Raw genomic sequence first — 12,020 nt, 5'->3', positions numbered from 1 at the left:
CAGTAGAACAACACAAGTGCAAGGGATTGTCTCTCCAAGATGGAGACACTGCCTCAGACTATGTCTCGTGAGAGGTGGAGGGAGACCAAGAGCTGATTATTAGATGCGTGGGGATAAGAGGAACATAACTCAGGTGAACAGATTCTGGATAGTGATGCTATAGCCAGGATCAGCAACGTTAAAGGGGAAAGGATAGTAATATAAGTAGGTGACAGAAGTATAGAAGTGGCTACAAGGGGGTGTGTCTCTTAAGAGGGCCGAAAGATACACTGAAGGCGAAGGTCAAGTAAAAGAAGAAAGAAAGATCAAAGGAAGTCGACAGTGATTGAGAGAAAACTCACAAAGGCAAATTGAGCAAAAGACAAGGCCTGGGGAGTTAGACTACTTCAATGCAAATTTACGCCGCAGATGAGCATGACAACTGACCCTTGTACAGTGGTGCTGAAACAATTTTCAGTGTGGGGGTGCTGCCATCAAAGGGCTTCTGAAAATCCAGGAATCATACAAAGGACAAGTCCTGCGGAATGAGCCACGCACATTCAGAAAGAATGGTGATGCGTTGGTTACTTATTGGTAATCTTCATTAGCCTTAGTCCATTGCGTCCTTGTGACAGTCATTACAAAGTAAGGTGATGTCACCTTCCAACAGGAAGAAAGAACAGGAGGATCCTTAAATGCTAGCCCCATGCACCCAACCTGGGTGCCAAGCCCTTGCCAAAGGACTGATGGGAAGGTGGGCAGGATGTAATGTTTGTGACAAAGACAAGATGGACTAAGGGTAATGCAGAGCTCAAAACATTGGTACTCAAATGCAAAACAGAAAAATTATTAAGCCATAATGCTTGACAAATGTATGCTCTGAGGACCAAGTAGCCACCCTAGGAATTTCCTAGATTGTTACTCACTGGAATTCAACCCAGGAGGTGGCCATTCCTCTCGTAGACCATCCCTGAACTGGAAGATATTCTAAAAAGCCTTGCAAAGCCAGAAAAATTGACAACTTAATCCACCTACTCAGAGTCATAAAAGTAACCTTCTTGTCTTTTCCAGGCTGTCCAAAAGTCACAAACAAGGAGTCGGTTTTCCAGAACTGCAGAGGCCTGGTGACATAAATGAAAAGAGCTCTTTAAACATCAAGTGTATTCAGCACATATTCCTCCGGAGAGGAAGGAGCGGGAATGAAAGAAGGAAGAATTATTTCCTAAGATCTATCAAAAATAGACTTAACCTTTGCAGGAAAGGTAAGGCTAGGCCTTAAAGTTACCCCATCTTCCAAAGTATCAAATGAAGAGAGGACAGCATTTTAAGGCTCCCAGCTCCCCAATTGTTCTCAGCAAGGTGATAGGAAATAGGAAAATAACTTCATAGGAAACAATCTTTATGTCTACAGTGTCCAGATCCTCAAAGAGATACAATTGCAAAGCCTATAAAAGAGTAGGAAGATTCTGAGTTGGAGAAAAGGGATTTTTCAACTGGTCTTACAATTGACAAAAGATCAGAACAGTCTAGACACCAAAGATTGTAACATCGACGAAGGTACAGAAAAGTCCCTAAAAACCTTTATCGCAAAGCAATGAGCTTTCAGAGTGGAAAGAGATTCAACTGAAACCCATTCAGAAGAAAATGCAAAATAGCAGACAAACTACAGGTAGGTGCCAAAAGATCATGAGCAGAACATCACGTCTCAAAAGACTTCCAGTTCTTTGAGTAAGACTTCGAAGTAGAAGGCCTGCTGGAGTGCTGAATTAACTCCACTAAGGAAGAGGAAAGACCCTTTGCTAGCAGTCCAGACTTCTCAACCTCCAAAGCGATAGAGTGAGTTGGAGCAAGAAGGTCAGGGACGACGTTCTGAGAGAGACACACTTGATCAGTACTCAAGGAGGTAGAAGAGCCAGGGGTTCAGAAGAGGAAACCATGACATCTCTGGCCAATAAGGGCCCACAAGAATAAAGTTCCCTCCCCCCTGCTGAGACTTGAAGAGAACCATCTGGATCAATAAAAAGTGGGGGAATGTATAAAGGAGACTTCTCAGCCACTTTATCACCAATACGTCCACTACCTAGGCTCCTTGTTCCGGAAGTCTGGATCAGAATCGACAAAGATGAGCATTGGCCTTGTTTGAAAAGAGATCCAGAAAGGGTTTCACAAACTCTCGGCATATCTCTCAAAACAACGACCTGGATAACGTCAACTCCAGCAAATTTGGAAACCTCCAGCTGTCTGCCATCACATTGTCGGTGCCCTTGATGTGTACTGCCGACGTGTGCAGCAGGTTGATCTCTGCCCAATAACCCAATTGTTCTGCTATTGCATTGAGGGATTTTGAATGCATGCTTCACTGTTGGTTAATGTAAAAGACAGCTACCTTAATCTCTGTCTTTACTAGCACATTTTTTTGAGACAGATGATGATGGGAAAACTTCAAAGCCCTGAAGATTACCATAAACTCCATCTATTTCCATGACCTCCGACTCTCTAGGAAAGACCACTTGAATCGACAGGATCAGTCCAACACAGTAGCTCTTCAGCCAGGTTTGCTGGCATCTGTTGCGAGGATTCAGGAGCATCCAGGTATATTAGTGTCCACTTAGACCAGTGGTCTTCAAACTCTTTAATGCCGCATCCACCCAATGGGGAAAAAAAACATTGGTGCCTCCCCTCTGAATTGTCCACAATTCTTCTATTAAATTGACACTGTTTAAATATGTCTAGACCTATTTAAACATTGCAGTTAAGTTCTGTTACTGTTTTAAAAATGCAATCAAATACATGACCCCAAATATACTATTCTGGTCAGGCCTGCCCTACTAACCAATTGCAGCATCATGCTCTGCTGAGTAAACTGATCTCACGACAGTGAGGAATGCACAGGCCGGGTGGTGCCCGGCGCACAAAAGCGCGCCTTCTTGTGTTGTACGTCTCTTCGCACAAATGCAAACTCAGATTTCCTGCACTGTGGTCGGCAGGAGAGACATGGGAAGGCGCAGTAGGGAAGGCTTGAGCAACGAACCGTTGGCTATGTTTTGTTGTTACTTTGTTGACATGAGCTCAAGTAATTTGAAGCAGAAGGAACGACCAGACCTAAAAAAAACTCTCTTACCTCCAACGCCGAATAACCACTATAATTATAATATCTCAAAAGCAGCTGGCCTTGTAAACTTAATGAGCAAGCAAGCCGATGTATTTTGGGTTTTGTTGTAAAAGAATAAAAATACTATCCATCCTTTCCTTTTTTTCCGGTAACAAGCGATGTTACAAAGATATCACAGCACACAGTGAGATTGAGTGAAAGACGAGGCACTGAGGCTGGCGTGCAGCACTCCACAGCTCTTGTTATTGAAATGCAGACAGGGGCGGAAGGAGAAAAGTATGAAGGAATTGCGATAGTGAGACCAGCTCTTCTATCTATCTGCATTACATGGAAAAAGGATATCTTTAGAACTCATGGCCGGTTAGCTAAGTTTGTTAGAGCGTGGTGCTAATAACGCCAAGGTTGCAGGTTTGATCCCTGTACGGGCCAGGTTGCATTTTGTCTCTCAACTAAACTCTTTTTTTCTCATTTAATCAAGCTCTTATAAATCCATACACTCTGTTGCTCCAGTATACGTTCACTTTCCATTAGTCCTTCTTTTGCCACTGCTAACCAAAGCTCAAGCCGGCAGTGCCAGTAGAACAACACAAGTGCAAGGGATTGTCTCTCCAAGATGGAGACACTGCCTCAGACTATGTCTCGTGAGAGGTGGAGGGAGACCAAGAGCTGATTATTAGATGCGTGGGGATAAGAGGAACATAACTCAGGTGAACAGATTCTGGATAGTGATGCTATAGCTAGGATCAGCAACGTTACAGGGGAAAGGATAGGAAAATAATTAGGTGACAGAAGTATAGAAGTGGCTACAAGGGGATGTGTCTCTTAAGAGGGCCGAAAGATACACTGAAGGCGAAGGTGAAGTAAAAGAAGAAAGAAAGATCAAAGGAAGTCGACAGTGATTGAGAGAAAACTGACAAAGGCAAATTGAGCAAAAGACAAGGCCTGGGGAGTTAGACTACTTCAATGCAAATTTACGCCGCAGATGAGCATGACAACTGACCCTTGTACAGTGGTGCTGAAACAATTTTCAGTGTGGGGGTGCTGCCATCAAAGGGCTTCTGAAAATCCATGAATCATACAAAGAACAAGTCCTGCGGAATGAGCCACGCACATTCAGAAAGAATGGTGATGCGTTGGTTACTTATTGGTAATCTTCATTAGCTTTAGTCCATTGCGTCCTTGTGACAGTCATTACAAAGTAAGGTGATGTCACCTTCCAACAGGAAGAAAGAACAGGAGGGTCCTTAAATGCTAGCCCCATGCACCCAACCTGGGTGCCAAGCCCTTGCCAAAGGACTGATGGGAAGGTGGGCAGGATGTAATGTTTGTAACAAAGACAAGATGTACTAAGGGTAATGCAGAGTTCAAAACATTGGTACTCAAATGCAAAACAGAAAAATTATTAAGCCATAATGCTTGACAAATGTATGCTCTGAGGACCAAGTAGCCACCCTAGGAATTTCCTAGATTGTTACTCACTGGAATTCAACCCAGGAGGTGGCGATCCTCTCGTAGACCATCCCTGAACTGGAAGATATTCTAAAAAGCCTTGCAAAGCCAGAAAAATTGAAGACTTAATCCACCTACTCAGAGTCATAAAAGTCACCTTCTTGTCTTTTCCAGGCTGTCCAAAAGTCACAAACAAGGAGTCGGTTTTCCTGAACTGCAGAGGCCTGGTGACATAAATGAAAAGAGCTCTTTAAACATCAAGTGTATTCAGCAAATGTTCCTCCGGAGAAGAAGGAGAGGGAATGAAAGAAGGAAGAATTATTTCCTAAGATCTATCAAAAATAGACTTAACCTTTGCAGCAAAGGTAAGGCTAGGCCTTAAAGTTACCCCATCTTCCAAAGTATCAAATGAAGAGAGGACAGCATTTTAAGGCTCCCAGCTCCCCAATTGTTCTCAGCAAGGTGATAGGAAATAGGAAAATAACTTTATAGGAAACAATCTTTATGTCTACACTATCCAGATCCTCAAAGAGATAAAATTGCAAAGCCTATAAAAGAGTAGGAAGATTCTGAGTTGGAGAAAAGGGATTTTTCAACTGGTCTTACAATTGACAAAAGATCAGAACAGTCTAGACACCAAAGATTGTAACATCGACGAAGGTACAGAAAAGTCCCTAAAAACCTTTATCGCAAAGCAATGAGCTTTCAGAGTGGAAAGAGATTCAAGTGAAACCCATTCAGAAGAAAATGCAAAATAGCAGACAAACTACAGGTAGGTGCCAAAAGATCATGAGCAGAACATCACGTCTCAAAAGACTTCCAGTTCCTTGAGTAAGACTTCGAAGTAGAAGGCCTGCTGGAGTGCTGAATTAACTCCACTAAGGAAGAGGAAAGACCCTTTGCTAGCAGTCCAGACTTCTCAACCTCCAAAGCGATAGAGTGAGTTGGAGCAAGAAGGTGAGGGACGACGTTCTGAGAGAGACACACTTGAGCAGTACTCAAGGAGGTAGAAGAGCCAGGGGTTCAGAAGAGGAAACCATGACATCTTTGGCCAATAAGGGCCCACAAGAATAAAGTTCCCTCCCCCCTGCTGAGACTTGAAGAGAACCATCTGGATCAATAAAAAGTGGGGGAATGTATAAAGGAGACTTCTCAGCCACTTTATCACCAATACGTCCACTACCTAGGCTCCTTGTTCCGGAAGCCTGGATCAGAATCGACAAAGATGAGCATTGTCCTTGTTTGAAAAGAGATCCAGAAAGGGTTTCACAAACTCTCGGCATATCTCTCAAAACAACGACCTGGATAACGTCAACTCCAGCAAATTTGGAAACCTCCAGCTGTCTGCCATCACATTGTCAGTGCCCTTGATGTGTACTGCCGACGTGTGCAGCAGGTTGATCTCTGCCCAATAACCCAATTGTTCTGCTATTGCATTGAGGGATTTTGAATGCATGCTTCACTGTTGGTTAATGTAAAAGACAGCTACCTTATTCTCTGTCTTTACTAGCACATTTTATTGAGACAGATGATGATGGGAAAACTTCAAAGCCCTGACGATTACCATCAACTCCATCTATTTCCATGACCTCCGACTCTCTAGGAAAGACCACTTGAATCGACAGGATCTGTCCAACACAGTAGCTCTCCAGCCAGGTTTGCTGGCATCTGTTGCGAGGATTCAGGAGCATCCAGGTATATTAGTGTCCACTTAGACCAGTGGTCTTCAAACTCTTTAATGCCGCATCCACCCAATGGGAAAAAAAACATTGGTGCCTCCCCTCTGAATTGTCCACAATTCTTCTATTAAATTGACACTGTTTAAATATGTCTAGACCTATTTAAACATTGCAGTTAAGTTCTGTTACTGTTTTAAAAATGCAATCAAATACATGACCCCAAATATACTATTCTGGTCAGGCCTGCCCTACTAACCAATTGCAGCGTCATGCTCTGCTGAGTAAAGTGATCTCACGACAGTGAGGAATGCACAGGCCGGGTGGTGCCCGGCGCACAAAAGCGCGCCTTCTTGTGTTGTACGTCTCTTCATCCAAATGCAAAATCAGATTTCCTGCACTGTGGTCGGCAGGAGAGACATGGGAAGGCGCAGTAGGGAAGGCTTGAGCAACGAACCGTTGGCTATGTTTTGTTGTTACTTTGTTGACATGAGCTCAAGTAATTTGAAGCAGAAGGAACGACCAGACCTAAAAAAAACTCTCTTACCTCCAACGCCGAATAACCACTATAATTATAATATCTCAAAAGCAGCTGGCCTTGTAAACTTAATGAGCAAGCAAGCCGATGCATTTTGGGTTTTGTTGTAAAAGAATAAAAATACTATCCATCCTTTCCTTTTTTTCCGGCAACAAGCGATGTTACAAAGATATCACAGCACACAGTGAGATTGAGTGAAAGACGAGGCACTGAGGCTGGCGTGCAGCACTCCACAGCTCTTGTTATTGAAATGCAGACAGGGGGCGGAAGGAGAAAAGTAGGAAGGAATTGCGATAGTGAGACCAACTCTTCTATCTATCTGCATTACATGGAAAAAGGATATATTTAGTACTCATGGCCGGTTAGCTCAGTTGGTTAGAGCGTGGTACTAATAACGCCAAGGTCGCGGGTTCAATCCCCGTATGGGCCAGGTTGCATTTTTTCTCTCAACTAAACTCTTTTTTTCTCATTTAATCAAGCTCTTATAAATCCATACACTCTGTTGCTCCAGTATACGTTCACTTTCCATTAGTCCTTCTTTTGCCACTGCTGACCAAAGCTCAAGCCGGCAGTGCCAGTAGAACAACACAAGTGCAAGGGATTGTCTCTCCAAGATGGAGACACTGCCTCAGACTATGTCTCGTGAGAGGTGGAGGGAGACCAAGAGCTGATTATTAGATGCGTGGGGATAAGAGGAACATAACTCAGGTGAACAGATTCTGGATAGTGATGCTATAGCTAGGATCAGCAACGTTACAGGGGAAAGGATAGGAAAATAATTAGGTGACAGAAGTATAGAAGTGGCTACAAGGGGGTGTGTCTCTTAAGAGGGCCGAAAGATACACTGAAGGCGAAGGTGAAGTAAAAGAAGAAAGAAAGATCAAAGGAAGTCGACAGTGATTGAGAGAAAACTCACAAAGGCAAATTGAGCAAAAGACAAAGCCTGGGGAGTTAGACTACTTCAATGCAAATTTACGCCGCAGATGAGCATGACAACTGACCCTTGTACAGTGGTGCTGAAACAATTTTCAGTGTGGGGGTGCTGCCATCAAAGGGCTTCTGAAAATCCAGGAATCATACAAAGAACAAGTCCTGCGGAATGAGCCACGCACATTCAGAAAGAATGGTGATGCGTTGGTTACTTATTGGTAATCTTCATTAGCCTTAGTCCATTGCGTCCTTGTGACAGTCATTACGAAGTAAGGTGATGTCACCTTCCAACAGGAAGAAAGAACAGGAGGATCCTTAAATGCAAGCCCCATGCACCCAACCTGGGTGCCAAGCCCTTGCCAAAGGACTGATAGGAAGGTGGGCAGGATGTAATGTTTGTGACAAAGACAAGATGGACTAAGGGTAATGCAGAGTTCAAAACATTGGTACTCAAATGCAAAACAGAAAAATTATTAAGCCATAATGCTTGACAAATGTATGCTCTGAGGACCAAGTAGCCACCCTAGGAATTTCCTAGATTGTTACTCACTGGAATTCAACCCAGGAGGTGGCCATTCCTCTCGTAGACCATCCCTGAACTGGAAGATATTCTAAAAAGCCTTGCAAAGCCAGAAAAATTGACAACTTAATCCACCTACTTAGAGTCATAAAAGTCACCTTCTTGTCTTTTCCAGGCTGTCCAAAAGTCACAAACAAGGAGTCGGTTTTCCTGAACTGCAGAGGCCTGGTGACATAAATGAAAAGAGCTCTTTAAACATCAAGTGTATTCAGCAAATGTTCCTCCGGAGAGGAAGGAGAGGGAATGAAAGAAGGAAGAATTATTTCCTAAGATCTATCAAAAATAGACTTAACCTTTGCAGCAAAGGTAAGGCTAGGCCTTAAAGTTACCCCATCTTCCAAAGTATCAACTGAAGAGAGGACAGCATTTTAAGGCTCCAAGCTCCCCAATTGTTCTCAGGAAGGTGATAGGAAATAGGAAAATAACTTTATAGGAAACAATCTTTATGTATACAGTGTCCAGATCCTCAAAGAGATAAAATTGCAAAGCCTATAAAAGAGTAGGAAGATTCTGAGTTGGAGAAAAGGGATTTTTCAACTGGTCTTACAATTGACAAAAGATCAGAACAGTCTAGACACCAAAGATTGTAACATCGACGAAGGTACAGAAAAGTCCCTAAAAACCTTTATCGCAAAGCAATGAGCTTTCAGAGTGGAAAGAGATTCGACTGAAACCCATTCAGAAGAAAATGCAAAATAGCAGACAAACTACAGGTAGGTGCCAAAAAATCATGAGCAGAACATCACGTCTCAAAAGACTTCCAGTTCTTTGAGTAAGACTTCTAAGTAGAAGGCCTGCTGGAGTGCTGAATTAATTCCACTAAGGAAGAGGAAAGACCCTTTGCTAGCAGTCCAGACTTCTCAACCTCCAAAGCGATAGAGTGAGTTGGAGCAAGAAGGTCAGGGACGACGTTCTGAGAGAGACACACGTGAGCAGTACTCAAGGAGGTAGAAGAGCCAGGGGTTCAGAAGAGGAAATCATGACATCTCTGGCCAATAAGGGCCCACAAGAATAAAGTTCCCTCCCCCTGCTGAGACTTGAAGAGATCCATCTGGATCAATAAAAAGTGGGGGAATGTATAAAGGAGACTTCTCAGCCACTTTATCACCAATACGTCCACTACCTAGGCTCCTTGTTCCGGAAGCCTGGATCAGAATCGACAAAGATGAGCATTGTCCTTGGTTGAAAAGAGATCCAGAAAGGGTTTCACAAACTCTCGGCATATCTCTCAAAACAACGACCTAGATAACGTCAACTCCAGCAAAATTGGAAAACCTCCAGCTGTCTGCCATCACATTATCGGTGCCCTTGATGTGTACTGCGGACGTGTGCAACAGGTTGATCTCTGCCCAATAACCCAATTGTTCTGCTATTGCATTGAGGGATTTTGAATGCATACTTCACTGTTGGTTAATGTAAAAGACAGCTACCTTATTCTCTGTCTTTACTAGCACATTTTTTTGAGACAGATGATGATGGGAAAACTTCAAAGCCCTGAAGATTACCATCAACTCCATCTATTTCCATGACCTCCGACTCTCTAGGAAAGACCACTTGAATCGACAGGATCAGTCCAACACAGTAGCTCTCCAGCCAGGTTTGCTGCCATCTGTTGCGAGGATTCAGGAGCATCCAGGTATATTAGTGTCCACTTAGACCAGTGGTCTTCAAACTCATTAATGCCGCATCCACCCAATGGGGAAAAAAAACATTGGTGCCTCCCCTCTCAATTGTCCACAATTCTTCTATTAAATTGACACTGTTTAAATATGTCTAGACCTATTTAAACATTGCAGTTAAGTTCTGTTACTGTTTTAAAAATGCAATCAAAAACATGACCCCAAATATACTATTCTGGTCAGGCCTGCCCTACTAACCAATTGCAGCGTCATGCTCTGCTGAGTAAACTGATCTCACGACAGTGAGGAATGCACAGGCCGGGTGGTGCCCGGCGCACAAAAGCGCGCCTTCTTGTGTTGTACGTCTCTTCGCGCAAATGCAAACTCAGATTTCCTGCACTGTGGTCGGCAGGAGAGACATTGGAAGGCGCAGTAGGGAAGGCTTGAGCAACGAACCGTTGGCTATGTTTTGTTGTTACTTTGTTGACATGAGCTCAAGTAATTTGAAGCAGAAGGAACGACCAGACCTAAAAAAAACTCTCTTACCTCCAACGCCGAATAACCACTATAATTATAATATCTCAAAAGCAGCTGGCCTTGTAAACTTAATGAGCAAGCAAGCCGATGCATTTTGGGTTTTGTTGTAAAAGAATAAAAATACTATCCATCCTTTCCTTTTTTTCCGGCAACAAGCGATGTTACAAAGATATCACAGCACACAGTGAGATTGAGTGAAAGACGAGGCACTGAGGCTGGCGTGCAGCACTCCACAGCTCTTGTTATTGAAATGCAGACAGGGGGCGGAAGGAGAAAAGTATGAAGGAATTGCGATAGAGAGACCAACTCTTCTATCTATCTGCATTACATGGAAAAAGGATATATTTAGTACTCATGGCCGGTTAGCTCAGTTGGTTAGAGCGTGGTGCTAATAACGCCAAGGTCGCGGGTTCAATCCCCGTATGGGCCAGGTTGCATTTTTTCTCTCAACTAAACTCTTTTTTTCTCATTTAATCAAGCTCTTATAAATCCATACACTCTGTTGCTCCAGTATACGTTCACTTTCCATTAGTCCTTCTTTTGCCACTGCTGACCAAAGCTCAAGCCGGCAGTGCCAGTAGAACAACACAAGTGCAAGGGATTGTCTCTCCAAGATGGAGACACTGCCTCAGACTATGTCTCGTGAGAGGTGGAGGGAGACCAAGAGCTGATTATTAGATGCGTGGGGATAAGAGGAACATAACTCAGGTGAACAGATTCTGGATAGTGATGCTATAGCTAGGATCAGCAACGTTACAGGGGAAAGGATAGGAAAATAGTTAGGTGACAGAAGTATAGAAGTGGCTACAAGGGGGTGTGTCTCTTAAGAGGGCCGAAAGATACACTGAAGGCGAAGGTGAAGTAAAAGAAGAAAGAAAGATCAAAGGAAGTCGACAGTGATTGAGAGAAAACTCACAAAGGCAAATTGAGCAAAAGACAAAGCCTGGGGAGTTAGACTACTTCAATGCAAATTTACGCCACAGATGAGCATGACAACTGACCCTTGTACAGTGGTGCTGAAACAATTTTCAGTGTGGGGGTGCTGCCATCAAAGGGCTTCTGAAAATCCAGGAATCATACAAAGAACTAGTCCTGCGGAATGAGCCACGCACATTCAGAAAGAGTGGTGATGCGTTGGTTACTTATTGGTAATCTTCATTAGCCTTAGTCCATTGCGTCCTTGTGACAGTCATTACAAAGTAAGGTGATGTCACCTTCCAACAGGAAGAAAGAACAGGAGGATCCTTAAATGCTAGCCCCATGCACCCAACCTGGGTGCCAAGCCCTTGCCAAAGGACTGATGGGAAGGTGGGCAGGATGTAATGTTTGTGACAAAGACAAGATGGACTAAGGGTAATGCAGAGTTCAAAACATTGGTACTCAAATGCAAAACCGAAAAATTATTAAGCCTTAATGCTTGACAAATGTATGCTCTGAGGACCAAGTAGGCACCCTAGGAATTTCCTAGATTGTTACTCACTGGAATTCAACCCAGGAGGTGGCCATTCCTCTCGTAGACCATCCCTGAACTGGAAGATATTCTAAAAAGCCTTGCAAAGCCAGAAAAATTGACAACTTAATCCACCTACTCAGAGTCATA

At 43.4% G+C, this 12,020-nt stretch overlaps 2 non-coding genes across 2 annotated transcripts; both read left to right on the top strand.

The window, feature by feature from the left end:
* The first annotated feature begins 7,110 nt into the window (after nt 1–7,110).
* On the top strand, nt 7,111–7,184 carry TRNAI-AAU (transfer RNA isoleucine (anticodon AAU)). Its single transcript has one exon. It is a non-coding gene; the product is annotated as a tRNA-Ile (tRNA).
* A 3,592-nt stretch (nt 7,185–10,776) lies between these two features.
* TRNAI-AAU (transfer RNA isoleucine (anticodon AAU)) lies at nt 10,777–10,850 on the top strand. The gene has a single exon. It is a non-coding gene; the product is annotated as a tRNA-Ile (tRNA).
* Nucleotides 10,851–12,020: the final 1,170 nt, after the last annotated feature.

This window comes from Pleurodeles waltl, unplaced genomic scaffold (genome assembly GCF_031143425.1).
Source record: "Pleurodeles waltl isolate 20211129_DDA unplaced genomic scaffold, aPleWal1.hap1.20221129 scaffold_418, whole genome shotgun sequence".
Classification (NCBI taxonomy): Eukaryota; Metazoa; Chordata; class Amphibia; order Caudata; family Salamandridae; genus Pleurodeles; species Pleurodeles waltl.
Note: the sequence above shows the minus strand (reverse complement) of the source record. Positions and strands in the feature narration are given on the sequence as shown.